The 21,730-nt window shown below is 50.3% G+C and overlaps 1 pseudogene; it reads right to left on the reverse strand.

The window, feature by feature from the left end:
* Nucleotides 1–1,650: 1,650 nt before the first annotated feature.
* On the reverse strand, nt 1,651–20,215 carry LOC104012463 (myeloperoxidase-like; annotated as a pseudogene).
* Nucleotides 20,216–21,730: the final 1,515 nt, after the last annotated feature.

The raw sequence follows: 21,730 nt of genomic DNA on the forward strand, positions 1-21,730 counted from the left end.
ACATTTTTCTTTGTCTAATGGGAATTTCCCTTGTTGCAGCCTGTGTCTATTATCTGTTATCTTTTCACTGTCTGCCTCTGAGAAGCGTCTGGCTTCATAGCTGCTCATTAGGAAGTTGAAGACTGAAAAGAAATCACCCCCTCTGCCTTTCTTTTCTCCGGACTGAGCAAATCCAGCTTCCTCAGCCTTTCTTTGTACATCATGTGCTCCAGCCCACTGACCACCTTGATAGGCCTCCACTCAAGCGAATTGTAGTCATCACTGGGAGAAGGTCCTGAGCAAGATAGGCTCAGGATGCAAAAAAATTGGAGAGCAAGAATAAACAGTCATTCCAATGCCCCCATTTCTTTCTGTGTATGTTGGAAGCTTTAAAAGGAGGGTCCAAAACATGTTTTTGACGGTAAACCTTACTGAAGCACAGTGTATATGAAACTGCCTAAGTTGGTTTGATTGGGAGTCAGTCTCTGAATAACTCGTTTTGCTTTGCTTTGCTTTGTGATATTGAGTGATCTGTACAGATCTGGGACATCTTTTCATGAACTTCTTTTATTGCTGAACTCCATCTCACTGAAAAGGCTTCATGCAAACCAAATTGAGCAAATGACAGCAATCAGGCCCAAACGTTTCAGGCAGTAAAGCATATGCACAGTAAAAAAAAAGTCAATCCCAGCAGCTTCCCAAGTCGGGACTTCTGGGGAATCTTCCATGTTTAGCATTAAAAGTCACCAGATGCTTCTTCTACAGGACACAAAAAGCAATGTGTTAACAAAAGAGAAAAGGATATGCCATAGTTCCCTGTTACCTTGTGTGATTTATTTCCATAGGTTAAGCTGGAAAAGAGGGACCAATAATTCTGGTACTAGTCCTGATTGCTCTAAAGACCTCCCGGGATCCCTCTTGACTATGAGATCCTACAAGTCTCACTTTTTCTGGCACCATGAAGGTGGCATTTATGGTTGTACCCTGACACACTTTCAAGCTGGTAATCCCATAGCCCTGCGGAGAATGTAATGAACCATCCTCATGGAAAGTGGGAGCTGGCTACAGATGGAGTTGTCTGAGCTCTTAATGATTGCTGTTAGCTGCAGAGATTTGTTCCCCCTCACAGCCTGGATATCATCATAAGAGCATGGCAGGGCCTGACCATCAGAGCAAAGGAAATACGATGTTTTGTTAGGAAAAGGCATGGCCCTAAGGCACTGAAGCAGCCCACCTTTCCCAGGGGAGAGCCACTCTCGCCTACATCTACCTCCCAGGGATTTCAGAGAGCATTTTGGAAGAAAAGCATTAAACCTCAAGAACTTTACAACTCCTGAAGGCAGCTAAGGGAAATACTGTAAATATAGGCAAAAACTTTCCTAGCAGAAGTCAAACTCCGCAGTCTCTTCCATAAAGTGAGAATCTCTACTCAAGTGCAGAGCTGCTTTTGGTCTGCCCAGGATGTGCTGACAGCCTGCTCAGAGCTGTGCAAAATACAGACCAACTGCCTAGACAGAAAGACTAGCCTCCCCGATCCGGGTGTCGCAGAAAAGCTCGGGCATCAACCACGAAGAGCTAAACTGAAAATCTGTTAATCAGAAAAATCCCAGAGCAGTGCACTTAGCTTGGTCTTGCAACGCCGATGCCAGAAAAATCTGTGTGCTGGAGGAGCTACTCACAGTAGACCTGATGAAATGGAGTATCTAAACACGTGCTAGATATGTACCTGGCACATATGTTCAGAGCTGTGTTAGGCAGCTCTGTTTTAGAGCCTCGGGGCTCTAAATCTGTGAGATTCACATGTTTGCAGGCAGGCACTCTCTGCTGTTTGAAGCTTAGACCTTGCTCTGTAACTTCCCTGGTCCTCTTCGACTTCCAGGCTCTGAGGTCCAGCTTTGGGATCTGTCTGCAGCTCACAAAGCCAGAAGGGTATCTGTTAGCCCAGAAGATATGTCTTGGTACTTCAGAGATGTGGATGTTGTCACATATTATTCATGACAAGGAGATTTTGGCCAGTGAAGCATGGTGCCAAGGAGTGAAAACCCCTCTGTTCTCCCACCAAAACCTGCAGGAGAAAGAAGACACAACAGATTTTTGCCTTTTGGCTTCTTCACATTCAAGACTCCTGCAACATTATTTCCCGTTAACACCAATAACAGACTTCTTTTGCCAAGAACAAATTTAAGTTTCTGTTATTCAAATCAAGAGCCCTGACTCACCAGCTGGATAATTTAACTTGCTTTTCTGCAATGGACATATCATAAAAATACAATTGAATTAAAGCCTTGCCCTGTGTTCCCTCAAATGAGGCACAGGCGCCCTATTTCAAACAGAAAAGTCTGCACATACTGTACGCAGACTGTGGTTATATCCACATGATTGCCATGCTGGAACCAGCCCTATAATTACTCTCTTTAAAAAAAAAATGGGTTCTTGTATCCTGCCATAACAGTAGGATTTCTAGATGTGCAGTAGACTGTTTGCCTTTAAGCTCCCAATGCTGGGTTTTGAGCTCATAGGAAGTCTTTCTAGGCAGAAAAGTTTCCCAGAAACACTGGTCACAATCCCATTTTCAGTCAATATTTCTAGAAAGTACAGGGACCTTGCTTCAGAAATGCAGCTTAAAATGGGGCACATAACTCACTTCTGCACCTGAGCCCCTGAGCAACTTCAAGGAGGAGGAGGACTTCAGGTGTGTTGAAAGCACAACACTGCTCAAATGATTTTGGCTGGCAAGCAAACCCCAACCCACCCATATCCCAGTGCAAGAGAAGCCCAAACGCTGCTACGTGTCAGACCACAGGGTTCCAACTCAGAACTGGGGTGGAAAGGAGAAATAGTGAAAAATCATCTCGAAGACCCCTGCGAAGTGTGTAAGACACTGAGATGGTGCAAAGCTATGTATTGCAAACTCAGGAGATGGTAAGGTGGACAGATGTTTGGCTTTTGCAGGACACAGCAGCCCAGAAGAAGCAGTCCCACAGAGAGGGGAGAGGGATGCTGCCGGTGCCAGGGAAGCAGCTTGGGCTGAGCTGGGACTTATCCAAGAGAGAACAATTAATCTCTTTCACTCCCTGCGAAGCCTGAAAGTGTGCTAGTCCTTCAGCAACATCCCTTGGTCTGCAGGCAAATTTTCAAAACTACCCAAAGGATGAGCCACCACATCAACAGATGTCAGTGCCAGCCATTTAGGCTGATTAAACCTGACAGCTTTTTTTTCTAATTGGTGAAGTCAATCCATCTAGATCCTGGTTTTCCCACCTTTAGAGCTGTACCTGTTTTTCTTGTTAAGGTATTTACATGTTGCCCTGTGCCGGAGTGAGCTGCTGTTTGAACACGCAGTAACATGGGCCTCCTTGAAACCACTTATCTGAAGGAGGAAAAGAGCTCAAACATTCACGCTGGGTGTGAACCATCGGCATGGAGAAGGGCAATCCAATTTGCACAAGTAGTGATTGGCAGTGAACGGGCTGAGAGTGAAAACACTTGGCTGGGAAGGGATCTTAGCCTAGAATCTCAGCCGTCACCTAGACAGGGAATAAGAACATCCCCAGAAAGGGAAAGAAGCATTTGGAGGAGTAATGAAAAAAAAAGCAACAAACAACTGGAACAGTTTCCGAATCTGCATAAAGAAATCCGCATGAACTCCAGTCTCCTTCTGTCCTTTGGGGTCTGAATACCCAGCTCCTCTCTTACCTGTCCCCATCACGAACGTTCCTGAACTGGGTGCCAATGAGACAAGCCATGAGAGGCCCCACTCTGCCTCCGTTCACAAAGGGAACGGGGCAAGTGCCCCGATCCAAACGTCCATGTTCTTTGGTGTCCCATACAGCTGTATGAACTTCTTCACCGGACCATGATTCCTCAACACTTGAGCAAGTGTCTTCAATCCAGAAGGTTGTGAGAGCCCACAGAATTGTCTCCAGGAGCTATAACCTGCATGTAGTTGAGTATCAGAGCAGACAGATCAGTAATGTGTTTCCCCCTCCTGGAAAGATTTCTTCCTCTCTTTCCCAAAGCCGAGGCACAGGTAGGGTCCCAATATGTTTAAAACATTTTTCTAAATTTTTCTATATTTTTGTTAACGCCACGGACTTTCCACTCCTCCAGAGCCAGTTCATCCTGCCTGGCATTTCAATGTTGTTTATGGAAGGGCCATGTCTTTGCAAGTGATCTCTGCTGGTGGGAGCTGCTCCACCACCTTCCAGCGCCATTTTGCTGTTCCAGCAGGTGCCTGTGCACAGCTCCCAGAGCCATGGTGTCTGAAACAACCTCTTGGTGATGTGACCAAGGAACTACGGGAGACCCATACCCTGCTGAAGCTGCAGCAGAGAGCCAGAGGAGCAACCCCAGAGCATATCAAATAGCAAAGGAGACCTATGCTCAGGCACCTGATTCTGCGTGTGCTCTGACTGCTCCTAACCCTGTGCTGTGGGTGCTCAGATGAAGGGTCTGGGCGTGCCTAATGGCTGCCTCATCTTCACTGTGACCCAGGAACCCTAAGGGAGCTCAGGGAGCATAGTCTCAGATCCCTTCAGATAGAGCCATAGGAGAGAGGGCCTCACAAAACTCATCGGTGTTGCCTTCACTGAAAGTGAATCTGGACAAGGTGTGGATGCTACCTCTTTCTGTACAAGAGGCTAGTGGCCAAGTACTTCCCCACAGCTGGTCTCCCTTGTGTCCTTGTCTAGCCACAGGCACAAGCCACCCCACACTGCAAAGAGAGCTCTACATAGCCCAGGTTACTTCAGGTGGGAGAGGGCCACCGGACTTTGCCAGCTGGACTAATTTTTCTGTACTGCAAACAGCTGAAAATCCACTGGACCACGTTCTGCATCTTGGTGAACAGGGCCATTTGTGACTCAGTTACCCAGCAAAGGGCAATTTGTGACTCAGTGTCTTATCAAATGACCACTTAAGTAGAAGAAACGTCTATGGAGCACTAATGGAGCGTCCTCCTACCTGCCAACTCAGTGAACTGTTAGGTGCAGAGATGAGATGATGCTGCAGCATGCATCTCTGCTGTGAGCAGGATGACTAAGAACTGGGGAGAATTCAGAGAAAAAGATACAGCGTACAGTGCCTGGATGACACCACTATCAACCACTTCAAGGAGACTGAGAATTTGCTTTCTCAGAGAAAGAAGTGGGAAGCTTTTTGATCTTGCTATACCGTCACCACCTTCATAGGTTGTCTAACATCAAGGAGTACAGTAGCACTTGGGGGTAGGCTGAGACCCAAAGGCCAGGAGCTAAACACAAGTTCACACCAGAAATACATGACAGTTCCACTGCAGCAGATCAGCAGTCAAAGCTATAAATTCACGATTTGTGGTTCAGATCGGGTTCTGCACAATAATGTTCCTACATAAAGCATGGAAAAATCACAACCTTCTGTTGCAGCAAAGGCAGAGCAATCCTCTGACCTGACCATGCACCTGGATGTATTGCAAAGCCTCTGTCTGGGCTTAAAACCTGTGAATCCAGCACGCTTTTCATCACAGTTTCAAAGTGAGCCCTATAGCATCTCCCAGGACGTTACCGACACAGCAGCTCCAGGCACTTATATCAGCCTAATGACGCTGTTAGGCAATGACAGACCCATGGCCTGTTATAAAGTCCTATCAACAATCTATTTCTCAAGACCATCTTGCAATGCCATTACACTGTTTTGGCATCTTGCAGATGGGGTGGTGGGAGTCATGCTTTTATTCCTGGGACACAGTCTGTATAGAGAAATTACAACGAGATTTTCCTCATATATTGCGATCGGTTCTTCCAGTCATGTGTGGCTGGGCTGGGCCGCTACAGATGCTTGGAGAGAAGCCACGGGGAACTTCTGGCCCTAAATCCACTCCTGCAAAGTTGTTGCTGAACTACTTTTCCAATTTTGCCATTTGAACAGCAATACAAGTGAGTCAAGTTACTGAACAAGTGTTCTTGACTCCGGTCTGTGCAATGCCCCGTGTTCTTCTGGCCGTGTGTCTCCACATGTCTCCTCCAGCTCCAGCCAGGCTCTGACTTCATTGCTCAACCTCCTATTCACTTACCTATGGTTGTACAGAAATGATGAAAAGGTTTGGGAAAGAGTAATTTCAGCCAAGCACGGGCCGGAGCTGCTCCTCAATGTTCAATCACAAGAGCGCCTGATTTCCACTTGTTTTTCTTTGGAAGCTCTGCTCCCACAGCCAACTTACCTGGGAGGCCATGCTCTCTGCTATGCTGCATGTGAAGCACAGGTAAATCAAACCCAAGCCTTTCAACATGCTCAAACATCCGATCCCGGAGCTCATCCATGACCATTTGCTTCTGTGCCATCAGCCTGGCCTGATCAGCCATCGGGCTCCAGAGAAAGGGGTCAATACCACCTGCAACGGTTACACAGGGATTCGTGAGCAGCGCAGGGTGGCAAGCGTGTGCGTAAGAGGCTCAGGAGAGCTGAACGCAGCTTATATTTAATTATAAGCTTCTACTACAAGAGAATCAATTTTCCTGCACTTAAAGAATTAAAAAGAAAATACTTTGAATAACGTTCTTAGAGTCTACAGCAATTAAGCAATCAGACTGCACGCTTCATAGTAAGATGGGCTGCATTAGACTGCAGAGAACAGCTATGTTGGGAAAAACTCTGGCTGGTAGTAAAGGTCATTTAATACATTTAATGCAAACTGCTTTTAAGTTTGGCTGAAGCAGGAGCTCATCCAGAGAGGGCAGAAAAGGCTGAATGAAATAAACTTGCACTGCAGAGGTGCAAGAAAGGCTTTACCTTCTTTAATGATCCTCCTGACAGCAAAGTAAGTACTTCTGTGTTGAATTTTGGGACCTATGGGCTTGTAATTTTGATTTAAGCAGTCAACAGTTGGGGGAACTGAAGCATGAGCAAAACAAAAAGCCAGGGTGAAGACACTGGATATTCAAGGTTCCACAGACTCATTGTAGCCCCGGTAGCGAGGAATCAGTCTCCAGAAACTGGTTCCCAACAGAAGAGGCAGGTAGTCCCTGGAGGTTATCATCCAGGGGAAACAAGGAAAGTGTGGATCGTTAATTGCTTGGCTATCAGTTTCTTTGGAAGCAAAGTTATTGTTCGTGTCTCAAATTACAGGAGCGGTCACACTGAACTTTGTTGATGGGATTTATGTAGGAGATTTTGCTAGCACAGATGTGCAGCAGAGAGACTCCCCGGGGCCAACCTTTCTTTTACCACATCAGACCTTCACCCAGCTGCTCTGGCAGTCCGGTGAGGACCCTTTCTGGCACTGTCTGGTGCATTTTTGTTCCTTCAGCTCTATGGCCTTGGATCAAAGCCTCTTCTTGCACCTGGCTATTGCACCATGCCACAGGTGGTGCAGCTGCAGGCACAGACACCGGCACTGCAGGCCACTGCCTGGGCTCCTGGTTTCTCCAGCCGTGCATGGTGGCATCTCTACAGTCTCTAGCAGTGATGAGATGTGCATGAACACGCAGTGATTTGCATGAAAATAACTGCTCCAGGAACATCAGGAGGCACAGACACTGCTTGTGCCTGACAATGCTCATCCTCTGCCTGTGCACCAGGATCCTCTGCCCGTTGGCGCTGAGGACTTGGCACTCGGGTGTCCCCACACATGCTCCTCCCTGCCTCAACAGCTTGGCAAGTCAGAACATGATGAAAGCCTGCCAAATCCTCCTAAATATTCCCTCCTTGTCCTATAGGTAGAGGCCATTCCCATGAGCCAGGTAGAACTGCATTTCTTCCTCCCACCCTACGTTGCTTCAGATGACAAAGAAAAAGTCATCAGTGTTGGCACGGATGATATCACCACCCACGGGCAGCTGTGTCAGTCCTCCCATAGTAGAGGTTTCCAACCCTGGTCTCATGTCTCTTCGGGATATTGAGGAGGCTGCACAATATAATTTTAAAAAATCAAATTCTTTGTCAGTAGGTGAAAATGTCTTAATTGTCTGAAAATCGTAAGAAGATTAAACCATTGATCTAAATATGACGGTGGAGACAATGCTTTTAAAACAATTGTTTGAGTCTCTCCACATTGGCTTACCCAACAGGTTTATTCAACAACGCTATAATATTTAAATTGACAGGTTTAAAAACTTAAACTTTTTTATATTCCTGCTGTTTTTTTGTTCGTTTGTTGAGCCAACTCAGGTTGAGAAGACAGGTTTCCAATTAGGTATGACTAAGGACTGCCTTTGGAAATCCCATGTCTTCTGCTCTCATAGGAGCCAGCCTTTTCTGTTGGCTGTGAAACCTCATCTGGCTTTGAAGCTGGTCCTTCTCCAAAGCGGAGGTTGGACAAAAGACCTTGAGAGGTCCCTTAGAATCATAGAATTGTTAAGGTTGGAAAAGACCCTTAAGATCATCGAGTCCAACCGTTAACCTGTCACTGCCAAGTCTACCACTAAACCATGTCCTCAAGCACCGCGTCTGTCCGTCTTCTAAATACCTCCAAGGGTGGAGACTCAACCACTGCCCTGGGCAGCCTGGTCCAGTGCCTGACCGCCCTTTCGGTGAAGAAGTTTTTCCTAATATCCAACCTAAACTTCCCCTGGCGCAGCTTGAGGCCGTTTCCTCTCGTCCTATCACTCGTTACTAGGGAGAAGAGACCGACCCCCCCCCCCCGGCTCCAGCCTCCTTTCAGGCAGTTGTAGAGAGCAATAAGGTCTCCCCTCAGCCTCCTCTTCTCCAGGCTGAGCACCCCCAGCTCCCTCAGCCGCTCCTACCCAGCCTTGTGCTCCAGACCCTTCACCAACTTCGTTGCCCTTCTCTGGCCACGCTCCAGCCCCTCAATGTCCTTCTTGGAGTGAGGGGCCCAAAACTGAACACAGCACTCGAGGTGCAGCCTCCCCAGTGCCCAGTAGAGAGGCACCATCACCTCCCTGGTCCTGCTGGCCACACTATTCCTGATACAAGCCAGGATGCCACTGGCCCTCTTGGCCACCTGAGCACACTGCTGGCTCATGTTCAGGCGGCTGTCAACCCTTCCAAGCACAGAGATATATCTGTGACCCTAGGACCTCATTCAGAGTGAAGTCTGTAGTGCAGCACAGTGCTGAGGGGCTCTTTGCCCCAAAGCAGTAAGGACAGAGGAATGCCATGGCTGGTTGCACCCACCAGCACATGGGGCTGCTTGAGAGGAGCAGACTCACAACCCACAGGAATTTTAATCCAAATCTCCAGTACCATTTTTGTCCTGTACCAAACAGTGGTTAGAAAAACTTTTCCTCTGACTTTTCTGTTCCCATGTTTCTCAAACAAAAATGTGCAGTTAAAAACCCGTCAAGCAATTTGGAAATTTAACAGTAGAGGGACATCAAAGATTCAGGGGGACCCCTCTGTGCTTGTTATTACAGGTATCTCTGTGTGATTTTGCTTTGGACGAAAGGGGCTTGTGGAAAGAATTTGGTCATTTGCACCCCAAAATACTGCACCCTTTGGACAGCCCACACTAACAAAGCCCACCACGTTAATCCTGTGAGAACGCAAGACAAGGCAGCAGAGCCAGGACATAGGACGTGGAAGCTGGTACCTGGATCATGGCACCCAAGATCTTTCGTGCCTCCTGCTAGAGCTTCTCTCCCTTCCAGTGGGGATTTAGTCTCTTCAGCCCTCTAGCCAGGCGGTTGTGCTCCCGCACAAAGAGCGTGTGCATGCGTGCCAGCTCCAGCATCGCGTTTGCTCAAGAATCACCTTGGAGTATCACAAGTGAGCAGGCTCGTACTGCCCGTGACCGGCTGCTTGGCTGCTTCCCACTGGAAGGAGGCAAATGTCACACTGGGAAGCACGCACAGAGAAATTTTGAAGATGTCTCGGTATCTGCATTGTGAAGAAGATGGGTAAGAAACACACAGGAGGAAAAGAAACAAGGATCACAGCCCGAAGGGTTGGAGAACACCAGTGAAAAGCCGAATTTCTGCTGAGGCAGCAAAAGCCAAGATGCCACCATGGCTGTGCTCAGCATCACAGAGAGATGGGGAAGGTTTTTTTTCTAATAAGGGCTAGGAGCATTAAGTTAAGAACCTAAATACAAGTAGGTGTTCTCCAGGCTCCCATATCAGAGAGACAGTCTCACAGCTCAAGAGAGAAATGAAAATGGGCAGAGGGAAGTCAGGATGGCCAAGAGAGCTCTGAAAGTCAGAAGGCATCCTTCAAACCAGCTCAAACCATGGCCAAAGCAAGATGACAGCCACAATCAAGCTCTCTGGTGAGTAAAAGTAAAAGAAAATGAGTCACAACTTGAAGGAATAAATTACAAACGGCATCACAATGAAATATCAAATCCTTCTTCAAACATCTAGGGCAGGAAACCCAACAGCAAGCAGGTGATGAGAGTATAAAGAGGCACTCAGAGAAAAGTAAATATGTCGTATTTAGTCTCCTAGTCCCATAGTAAATAGAGGGATTTGCCCTTGCATTCAGCACAGAGCCCTTTTCATTTACTGTCAAAGGCTGTCTGTAAGAGACGGCAGAAGAAGAAACAAAAGCAGCACTGTGAGGTTTCCTCGAGCCGAATGCATCCACCCAGGGCTTCCAACAGAGCTGCGGTAGGAAATCACGGAGCCCTGTCAGGCAACTGCACGCGTGAAATTTCCCCAGTTCTCAGGGACGGGAAAAGTCACAAATAAGACACTGAATTTTCAAAGGCGCTTCTGAGCCAGCCTGAACCGTTCACTATAAATTCATTGATGGCTATGGAACAGCAACTGCCCCAGCAGCCCCTGGCTGCAGAGTCCTGGGGGCTGGGAGCCCACCCTGGGAAACATCCGATAGGCCTGCCTGGTCTGCTCCTCACTGGGCAGATGCCTTTGGCCACAGGTCCTGCGTGGTCCTCACGAAGGAGAGACCTGGACAGAACTGGGGAAGCAGCTGAAGACATGGAACAACGGATTGGAGAGACGGAGAGGTGCGAGAGGCTGAAGGAAACATAAAACACCAAGAACTTAAAAGGAGGGCACTGGAGGATGACACCAAGCAGAGCTCTCCCACCGGCCCCACCACCAGGTCCTGATGGTATCCAAGGACCACGGGGGTGTTGTCCAGAGGAGCTTGGGACAGATATGTAGGAGGCCAAGGGAACAGAAATCAGCTCCACAGCTGATGAGATCTGTTGTGCCCTCAAGCTTTCTCCAGCAGTGCCATGAGCAGCCCAGTGTGGCCAAAGCCAGCAGGAGTTAGCCAGGAGGTCCTGCTCGTCAAAAGAAAAGGGCCAGGGAGTGAGACACTAATTCACAAGGTGTATCAGAAACATCCCTCTCTGGGGTCCCGCAGGCTTCTGGCAACATCCTGGTCCTCACCAGCAGGGGCCAGGGAGAAGGGAGCAATGCTCAGGGCTCCAGGAGGTCAGGTATTTTGTCGGTGTGTGCTGGGGACAGGAGAAGACAGCAAACGGCAGCAGGTGGGAAGGTTGCAGTGGCCGTGCAGTGTTTTGGCTGGAGGGAAGGCATGGCTTTGGAAGGCTGTGCCCAGGTAAAAAAGAGTTATTTTGGGTTGAAGACATGGTCAAGAGCATACCAAAAGCGTGACAAAGGGAGCAGGAGGATGTCTTGATGGACTGAAGGCCTGTGCTGGTGTCCTGGCCAGCGTGCTGCCAGTGCACCCCCAGCCTTCTCAGTGGAGGGGACACATGTAAAAGGTCACCTTGGTCTGTGGCTAGCCTCATTCTCGGTCCAGCTGGGATCTAAGCTCCTCTCACAGTGCAGCAGATGCATTGATGTGCAGCTTTCATGGAGGTGACCCAGCCCAGCACCAGCACACCTGTACCCATCCTGATGGAAGAGAGACAGCCACCAAATGACAAGTATGGGCAAGCCACTGCCTTCAGGCCAGTCTGCTATTGCTGTGTTTGCTCGGCTCCACCACGGCACAGGTTCCCAGGTCACCTCCAGCAGCCCCATGTGCTCTCTGGGCCCTACACCAGAGCTCCTGAGCACAGATGGGACAGCTTCACTCCAGGCATATAGTCACAAAGAAGACTTGGAGATGGTGAAGACCTTTCTCCTACCTAGCACAGCCCGTCTCAGTCTTTCTTGATATTTTGCTATGCTCTATTTTCCACTTAAATAAGAGAAACAATTAAAGAAATGAACCAGAGCTGGTGGAATTGTTCGCTCTGGATTTCAGGGTTAGGGGTGCCAGCACCCAACTTACCTGCAAGAAAGAAAGGGATTTTAGCTCCCCTGCTGACTATAAGACAGAGGTCCTTCCACATGCTGTCAAAGGGCGTATATGCCTTCCTCCTATCAGTGAAATAGGGGCTAACAGCCAGCAAGCCCAGCTGGCTGGTCCAATCCTTCAGTTTGTTGGCCAAATACTGCTGTACACCACGCTGCCATTGAGAAAGGAGGCCAGTGTGTTGATCTGATCCCAAATTGCTCTGCTGCTGGTACAAGCAGGAGCTGAGCGGAAGAAAGGAAGGCAATCTCTCATGTTTTTAATTCGTGGGTCGTCGGGTGGGATCTGCAGAAAGATAAAAGAATAATTCATCACCAGTTCAGGGGTGCAGAGCCTGCACTGTGATATTACAGCCGTAAGAAAAGCCAGGCAGGAGCCATTTCAAAGACAGTCCCCATGCTAGATAGCATGGAGATCAGTCATAAATCCCAGATATGAAGGGTCAGATTGACAGCAGAGATGTTGTTTTAGGAGTCCAAGTCCCAAATATGCATGAAAGCCTGGAGATGCCTAAATTTCCGTATTTCCTATGGATACCTAAACTTTTTCCCCTGAAAATACACATATCAGATTGCATCGTTCAAGCTCAGGTGTTCCTATCTCATGTTGGAGTCTCGTGTCCATATCTACATTGTGGACCGTTGTCAGCCAGAAATTGTGACCCTGCCTGCATTCTCAAATGCCGCTGGGGCAAATACTCAGCGATGCTCCATCCCTTCACAGTTTTCCTTGAAAGAAAATACGGATGCGTGGGAGAGCCAGAGGGGCAGTACATCTTCAAAGGCAGGAGAGCAGGGCTGCAGGGTGGACACATACATCATCAGGCGTTTACTGGAGTGGAGAATGCAACGTGACTATCGTGCTAATGCCTTAGCCACTCTTGAGAGATGCTCATCGCTTCCTTGCCCCATGCACTACTGAGCATTTAACCATCAAACGGGCATGGATTTGCTGGGGTATTGACACCCATCAGCTCCTCTCCCTGACACATTTACTATAATCCAGGCATCACCTACGTTGCCTTTGCACCATATCTCCAAAGCAAAGCCATATCATTGAGGGAGATGGGTAAATGATTTGAAACGGGGGGCAGACAGGCTGTGACTATGCCTGATGTCTGGGGACAGCCCCTGGGGCCCAGCACCGCCACCTTACAGAGAGCTGCCTGACCCCCTTGGCCTGCTCTGGGACGATGTCCCTCGGTGGCCAAGGACCGGGAGTGCCACCAGCATCTCCTGGTTGGAAGGTAGATGCCCTCTCCCCCTCTTCCCTGCAAGAAGGAGGCTGGGTGTACCTTGATGGGACAGCAAGGGGGCTGCTTGGCACAGCTGGTGGCACAGTCCACCTTGCCACTGGAGGTGATTCTGCCTGGGGTGTCCTGACTGAAATCCAGGTTGTGGTCAATAAACTGGCCCCACTGCATGAACACGAGTGGTCTCTGCTGGTCCGTTGAAGCAGACAATCTCATTTGACAGTTTGCGAACCTGCAGGGGATGAAGGCAGAACATGTGTGTTAGGAGATGACTCGTACGAATGGGTGCGTCAGTTCGCAGGGTCATCAGCAAACATTCACATTCCTTATACTTCACAGAAAAAGCCCCAAATCTCCGTCGGAGTTGGCCGGCATCGCTGAGCGCCCCCTTTGCTGAGCACTGCATTGCTCTGGCTCTAGCCAGGTTTCTGAGCCTCTAGGCCAAGAGTATCCCTTGACGGACATATGGAAGCAGCTAAGCAAGAGCCATACTGAATAGCCTGGGAAAGGGGGCAAAAGATTTTAAAAGACCACTTTGAAATAGAAGTGTGGAAAAAAAAAAATAGTCTTTGGGAATTTCTGAAAGTTATCTCAGTAAACTCCTTCTAGCAGGACACTCGCCCAAAGCCCTCTTCCCTTCTCAGCCCTTCCCCTTCCATCACAATTCCCCCACCCGTTCTTCCTTCATGTATTACTACAGAAAACGTGGTCAAAACTGCTTAAGCCCTGACACTGTGCTGTGGAGCAGAGTTAGGAAGCAATAGCGCGAGCATAAGGCGTACAACCCAGACAATCACAGAGCTCCTCGTTAGTCCTGCTGTTGCACCAGGCCCAGGTGACCAGAAACCACATCGCGGTGTCCCGGCTCCCGTCCAGCTGCTGCGCGAGCCACACGCACCCCCACGGACCACCCCACCCACGGACCCACACACAGGATTTCTAGCTGGATATTTTTTATTCTGGGGATTCCCTTTTTCATTTTATCCTCTGGCATATTGCTTTTCAGGAGACAGCCAGCTTCCACAAACCAAATCAAAAAAGGTGAGTAAATTACTTTGGCGTAAATGCACTTAATTTAAAAGACCACATTGTGTAATTCTTCCTTTGTCCTGCGCTTCTGCAGTAATCAGATTAATTTGCCTTTGCTTTTCCTGAAAGCATGGGAGTTAGAAAGCATTTCTGTTAGAGCACCCCGGCGATTCGCACATGATCAGCCTGAAGCTGGTGAATTTAACTTCCCCCTCCTGATCAGCTGGTGGACGTGTGCTTGGACGCCTGTGATCTACCCAAGGCCTGGCAGTCCCCAAGCCCTGATACTGCATTTTCACGTGACTCTTACAAACATTACTGGTGGAAAGGGGAATCCAGAGGAACGCTTTCCTTCTGTCCACCCATGGGCCATCCTCATATTCTGCTGGCAACCATCTGACCAGGGCTCTGTTTGAAGCTCCGAGTGATGCGTTTCGCCTGTCAGAGCGAATGGAAGATCAGCAAACTATTAGTGTCATTAGGATCACGGCAGGGCCAAGAGCTCGTGGACGTGGAGAGAGACAGAAACTTTGGAATGGGACCACACAGCGATGTACAGTGGTCGGGGAGCTGCTGCAGCCCTATGGGTTTGGTGCTATCAATAAACCTCAGGTTTAATAATAATAACAATAATAATAGCAATACACACCAAGCCTCAGCTTCTCCCGGGCAAGAACTCAGGTTGCTGGTGACTCCTTGGGTCATCCAGCCTGAAGAAGGGCCCTCGACCTCAGGCCATGGGTGGAAAACAAAGGGGAAAGCTTAACGTCAGCGAAAAGGGGCAGAGACTTGTGCCTGTTCATTTAATGATATTACCAGTGAGCTTTAATGGAAATGGAGTGATTTGGATTGTGAGTGTTACTATGCTGTAACTGGACTAAGTGGTTATTATAGTTGACTAGATCGTTAAAGCTTTAATTAGAGTAATAATATGTTTAATTTTGGAGTGCATGTATCAGATGTGGTCTCTGGTTGCCCATCCCACACCGTGGGTGTAACACTGCCTAGGGCCAAGCAACGGAGGGACACAGAGCAGAGGGCACAGCTGACCCCACCTTCTCCAGGGCTCCAGGGTCTGGTTCAGGTGTGATGGACCTGTCCTTATCCCAGAGCCCAGATCCCCCTCCTGAACGAAGACACCGCTCTCTGAAAATGGAAGGAGGCAGCTCTCTCTCTCCCTACATCTTATACGGATACCTGAAGGCTGAAGCATCCCCTAGGCAGGCAGAGCGGTCTGAACTCCTTCCTCTGCCTGAGGTGTGCCCAGGAGATGCTCTGCCTGCCAGGGTATCGGTAACAGGGGAGGGATGGGGAATGCTCCTCTACCGTCCCTTTTAAAACACTCCACTGTTTAGCACAGCTTCCCTTGCCTCTCACATTACAGTCATGCCCCTCCATTTATCCAACCATGGGATGTGCAGAAGGGGCTCTCTCCCAGCCTGTGTGCCAGAGTTCCTCCTACGCACAATGTGGGGCAGGGAGACGGCCAGATCGTGCCCTGGTGTGGGTTTTTTGAGACCCTGCAAAGGGGCAGAGCCAGACAAAGCCCAGGAGAAAGAAGACAGACGCAGCCTGATGACAGAGACCCTGGGCTGGAAAGCAGTCCCCAACACAGAGCTATTCACATTTTGGCCAAGAGCTAATTCATGTACAACACCAAGAACCCTTGACGCAAGACTGTAATTAAAAGCTCCACACATCTAGGAAACAACACTGTGGGGTGTAAAACTCTAAAGAAGGCATACTATATGGATAATCCTTGGGGACGTGGGTCTCGTTCTACTGATGGAGCACCCATCCATCCATCCTCCTGGTGACACGGCCCCCTCCCCTGTTGGTGCACTCACCGGTGATCGTTTGGTAGCGGCAAGAAGCGTCGCAATTTATTTTCTTATCCTGCCGGCCACATCCACTTGCCTTGAAAATCATCCCCAGCTGAGCCGGTGTCAGCAAGCCTGCCAGGTAACAGCAGGGAATAAACATGCAGGAACATACGGGCCCTGCTGGGTTTGTGGTGCCTCCCAGGCTCAGGAGAAAAGTTTTCCATCCTTATCACAGTATCATCCAGAAGAACACAAGGGGCTGTCATTTAAGGTCTTCCTGCTCAAAGCTGTGCTGAGGAGGCTCCCTAGAGCAGCAGATTGCTTTCTCTGGTTTGGAAAGCATTAAACTCCACAAAGTTGTGGTCAAATCTTATTTATAATTACATTAGGCCTGTGCAGCAGTGGAATGATTTTCTAGCATTAGCAATTCTTTTTCCTTCATCTCCCTTCCCTTTTTATCTCCACCATAAATTGCTAACAGCTACACTCATCCTAGCAGGGTGTTGCAAGTTTTTTCCCCCTGTGAAGCAGCCACCAGTGTGTGTCACCACTGTTCAGAGTTGCCTGGAGGAGAAACCGTCAGGTGGCCGGGCAGCACAAGGGGACGCTGGCTTTGCATTTCCACCACGCGCATTTCCCCGTGCGTGGGAGGTAAGTGGCCAAGTTCAACCAGCAAAGCCTTCTTGGCTCTTGCTGCTAGCACACAATGTCCTGAGGCCCTTGGAGGTTTCCTAGTCACTGCTGCCACCACCAGTTCAGGTCACAGCATGGTTTAAGAAGCCACTGTGGCCTCCTGGGCAGGCGGATGAGAGGCGGTGGCCGGGTGGTCTGGCAAGTCTCTGGAGCGGTGCTGGAGCATCACTCCTGGATGGAGAGGCTGGAGCCGAGCACGGTCAGCCCTGCCTCCCTCTTCCCACTCACGCTGTGCCGGAGCGATGCTGGAGCACCCCATGATGCCACTGCTTTGCTGTAATGCTGGGGATCCCCATGAGTGCATCTTTATATGGCAGGAGCCCTCCCCGTGCCTCCCTCAAGTGTTTCTCTTACTGCCCCTAATTTGCCTTCTGCTCTCAGCAAACTGGTCTTGCTGGGAGGCCAGGACTGCCACCTCATGGAGGACATGGCTCCTTCAAGACACATGCTGAAGTGTCCTTTCACATTGCTCTGTTCTCATTCTCTCTTTGTGGCTTTCTCACGGCATCTTGTTCCCGATGCAGAGCAATCTGGCAGTGACTTTGACTATTGCTAGCTGAAATCTGGCAGAAAAACCACTTACCTTGGGGCTGAGCTACCGTGAGTCACATCCTCTGTGCTTGCTCATTCCCTACTCAAGCAAAAGAATATTTTCTAGCAAAGTCTTCCAAGCTTTGACCCATTGGTACGTTAACCGCTATATTGCAGAAAGAACCAGGGAAGTGCACAAAGCACTTTCATTAACCGATAAAGCCCCAGATAATTTTTTAAGATGGAAAGAAGGCACACAAAAATAACTCAGCTTTGCCTCACTGCAGTCGCATGGGAGGGATTTGAGTTGTGGCCCATCATTACCCCCTTTCATTGCCTCCTCCCAAGCCCCACAACGCCCCAGTGGCCAAGCCCCGTGTCTTCCCCCTCTGCCTTCCTCCCAGCAAAGCGAGATCCCCACCCGTGACACCGAAGTCCCCCCTCACAGCCCGTTGCAGCTTCTTCTTGAGGAGGGTCAGGGTGGTTTCCATGCAATCTGCAGCCCGATGGCAGCCCAAGTCCCCGCCACTGGCTGTTTGAAATATCCCAGAAGCTCTACTGGGGTCAAGGCAGGTGCTCCTTTATGCTGCAAGGGAGAATAAAACAAAGTCTGCAGGACTGAAATGGGGCAAAGCCAAGAGCCCTGCAGGATACACACCTGAGCGTCGGACACCCCGGCTCTGCTGGCATGTCTCTAGTCATTGCGATTGCATATTGAATTTGAAATTTGAAATCTAGAATTGCGAACAAAGGCAGAGTCATCTACCTCCTTGCACGGTAGCTGGAAGAGACCAGGGCTGCTCCTGCCACCCTGGGCAGGGAGCAGAGTGAGTTGCAGGAAGGGAATCTCTTAAATCGCCCAGCTCCACCCGCCAGAAGACAAATCTTGGGTCTTTCCATCCTTGAGGCAACGAAACCTCACTCAACCGTTGCCCAGCTCATCAGGGTCTGCAGGTGCCCGTCTCCACCCAGAGGTCCCAAACGTCTCCGAGCCACCCTGTCTTAATGCTGCTGGAGCCTCCGCTCGGATGGAGGGGTCCCTAAGCCAGCGAGGGGTTTCAGAGGATGGCTACTGAAGGAGGCTACGTGTGGGCAGGTAGGAAGCCAAACACTCCCAAACCATGGTGGCAAAAGCTGGGCTTTCCTGTCAGATCCCACAAAATGTCCTCACTGCAGCCTGCAGTGGTTTGCTCTCTCCGTAGGAGGGAACCACTAGAAATCAGCAGGAGCCTGTGTAGGCTCCAGTCTTCCCCGAGTGTCCCTGCGGAATGAAACAGAGCCAAGCAATACTGAGCTGGGAGGAACGGCCTGTATGGAGGAGGACAGAGTTACAGCTCTTAGTCACCCAACAGACCAGAGACGTGGTGTAAAAACAGGGTAAAGGCAGGTGAAATGCTGGATTGCAGCCCACTGTCCTCCCGGAGGACCTCGCTCCCTTGCCCGCTCTGCCGGAGCGAGGAGGGAAAGCCAGTGATGCCGCAGCGCAGGCAGTGTGTGCCAGCAGCCGAGCCCAGCCCCGGCTCTCACCGGTCGCGTGTGCGCTCGTAGGCTGCATCCACCGGCTGCTTGGCCCCGTCCGCGCTGCTCGGGAGGGAGGCGTCCGACAGCTCCTCCGGCAGATCTCAGTGAGGGAAAGGAAAGAGCCGAGGCGAGAGCGCCGTCTCCCACCCGGCAGTGACTCCGTGCTGCCACCTTGGCTGAAATCCCAGAGGACCAAGGTACCACTCCACACAACTGACCCAACGTTTAGGCACCAGCGGCCTTCGCAGAGCCCCACGTAACACCGCAGGTCGCTGCTTCAACTGCCCGCGTTTCCACTGATGGGACTATGAGGCATCAACTGCTCAATGAGTCGTAAGAGCAAGGAACAGAGCCAAGACCTGCGGTCTGAGCTCAGAGCTTTTGGGGTTTCCTCATCTTCCCCTCTTTTAGCCGAAGTATATCGATGTATATAAAGAATATCATCCAGCTGAACTGTTCCAGCTAGATGAGAGGGGAAACCCACCTTTTTTCTTCTCCTTTGTTGGGGTCAAATGCCACGGACAGCAGCTTTGCTCAGTTCCACACATCTTCTAAGCAAACAGGCAGAAAAACTGCAGCTCCTAGCAAGACTGGAGGAAAGCTCAGTCTGTCTCCAGCATCTCCACCTCTCTCTTGCCAGATCAGAGACCCCACAGGGCTGAGGCCCTGCAGAACTGAGCAGCTAGAGCAGGTCCACACAGGACTGGACGTCGAGTAGCCCAGGACTCCTGTGTCTGCTGTGGTGGCACTGCAAAAATCAACACCAGCAATAATGGCATTTTTGACAATACGCATTTCATGGAATCATAGAATCACAGAATCCCAGGCTGGAAGGGACCTCAAGGATCATCTGGTCCAACCTTTCCAGCACAACCTAGATGAGATGGCCCAGCACCACGTCCAGCTGAGTCTTAAACGTGTTCAGTGTAGCAGAGTCAACCACTTCCCTGGGGAGATTATTGCAATGATTGACTGTTCGCATGGTGAAAAATTCACGTCTCGTGTCCCATCGGAATCTCCCTGGGAGTAACTTGTACCCGTTACCCCTTGTCCTCACCATGGGACTCCTTGTAAAAAGGGAGTCTCCATCTGCTTTGTAGCTCCCCTTTAAGTACTGGGACATGGGGATGAGATCACCTCGAAGCCTCCTTTTCTCAAGGCTGAACAAACCCAGCTCTCTCAGCCTGTCCTCACACAGCAGGCTGCCCAGAGCCTGGATCATCCTGGTGGCCCTTCTCTGGACCCCTCCAGCCTGTCCACATCCTTTTGTATAACGGGGACCAGAACTGTGCACACTGTTCCAGGCGTGGCCTGACAAGCGCCGAGCAGAGAGGGCTAACGACTTCTTTATCTCTGCTGGTGATGCCCCTTTTGATGCAACCCAGCCTCCTGTTGGCCGCCTTGGCCGCAGCAGCACGCCGTCCACTCATCTTGAGCTTCCTGCTCAGGACCCCCAGGTCCCTCTCCACAGAGCTGCTCATTTAGACTTTTCCATAGGGCAGCAGTCCCCAGAACAACCCCAAACTGGGAGACACAGAGGCAGCGAAGCCTCTTCTCTAGGGACAACGCTGATTCAGGGCCCCTGGCAGCAGGTTGTTAATCTCTTGGGTAAGAAACACGGGAGAAAACCCTTGCGACAAGCTCTGAGCCGCTGCTGGTGGTGCCTGGACAGGTCCTGCTGGCTGGACAGGACCTGTCCTGGATGCCACCTACAAGATTGTTGTGGTGGGACTGGTCTCTAGTGGGGCCGTTTGTTCTGACGAAGCAGATTTACCGTCTCAGTCTATCACCCCAGCACAGCAGCGGCTGTGTCAGAAAAGACAGCGACTGCAGAGAGCCGGTCTATCCCAGCCAGCCTGCCCTGGCAGCACAGCATGAAAAGAAGCCCACATCCGCAAGGGATACGCACATCTCCCCATGTACGTGCTCCCAGCCTGGCTTGACGGTGGCTCGCTGCGGAGGAGCCAATTAAAAAATGGAAAACGCCAAAGCATCTGAAACTTAAAAAGCAAAAGCTATACTTCTAACAAAACCCATCACCGACCTCTTAATTTTTGCACTATTCTGAAAATAAAATCATCAGGGAACGAAACGCTGTCATCTGGATGTAGCCGCCGTAGCTGATGCTGCTTCCACTGCTCTGCCACGTCGATGGGACAGGGAAGCGGGAGCGTAGCTGCGTGGCCCGGGCGCTCCTGGCAGCCTCGGGCGCAGCACCCCTCCCTGCTGACCTGCGATCCCTCTGCGGAAGGTGTTAGCATCAGGACAGCTGCTTCAGCCCCAGGCCCTTCACTTCATATCCAGGAGCACCTGCGTACAGGTAACACTGAAGAGCGGAGGACAGAGCTGCGGGAAGAAATCTGGCGGTGCAGGTCCCCCCGGGCTCGGTGGCACCCACAGCGAAGGGGTCCAGTGCCCAGAGCCAGGGACTAATGCTGCATGAAGCCACCCAGGCAGCGCAGCAGGGCTAGGTGCATGTCCAGCTGAGGTCTGGATGTGGTATAACCGCGCTCAGGCACAGTATAACACCGTGTAACGGCACCTTGGTGCTTTCTCCTCCAGGATTAGGTCTCTGAAACGGGACAGGCAAAGACTTGTCACTCCCAGAGAAGGCAGCTCGCCCCATCATCCCAGGAAAGGCGGGCTCCTGTATGAATTGCTGCGGAGCATCCTCACGGTGCCAGTGATGGGTATCATTTTCCCCTCTGCCCCGAAGAAGCATCACTGAATCTTTTGC

Source organism: Nipponia nippon, unplaced genomic scaffold, assembly GCF_047370975.1.
Source record: "Nipponia nippon isolate SJK-2023a ecotype South Korea unplaced genomic scaffold, ASM4737097v1 scaffold_15, whole genome shotgun sequence".
Classification (NCBI taxonomy): domain Eukaryota; kingdom Metazoa; phylum Chordata; class Aves; order Pelecaniformes; family Threskiornithidae; genus Nipponia; species Nipponia nippon.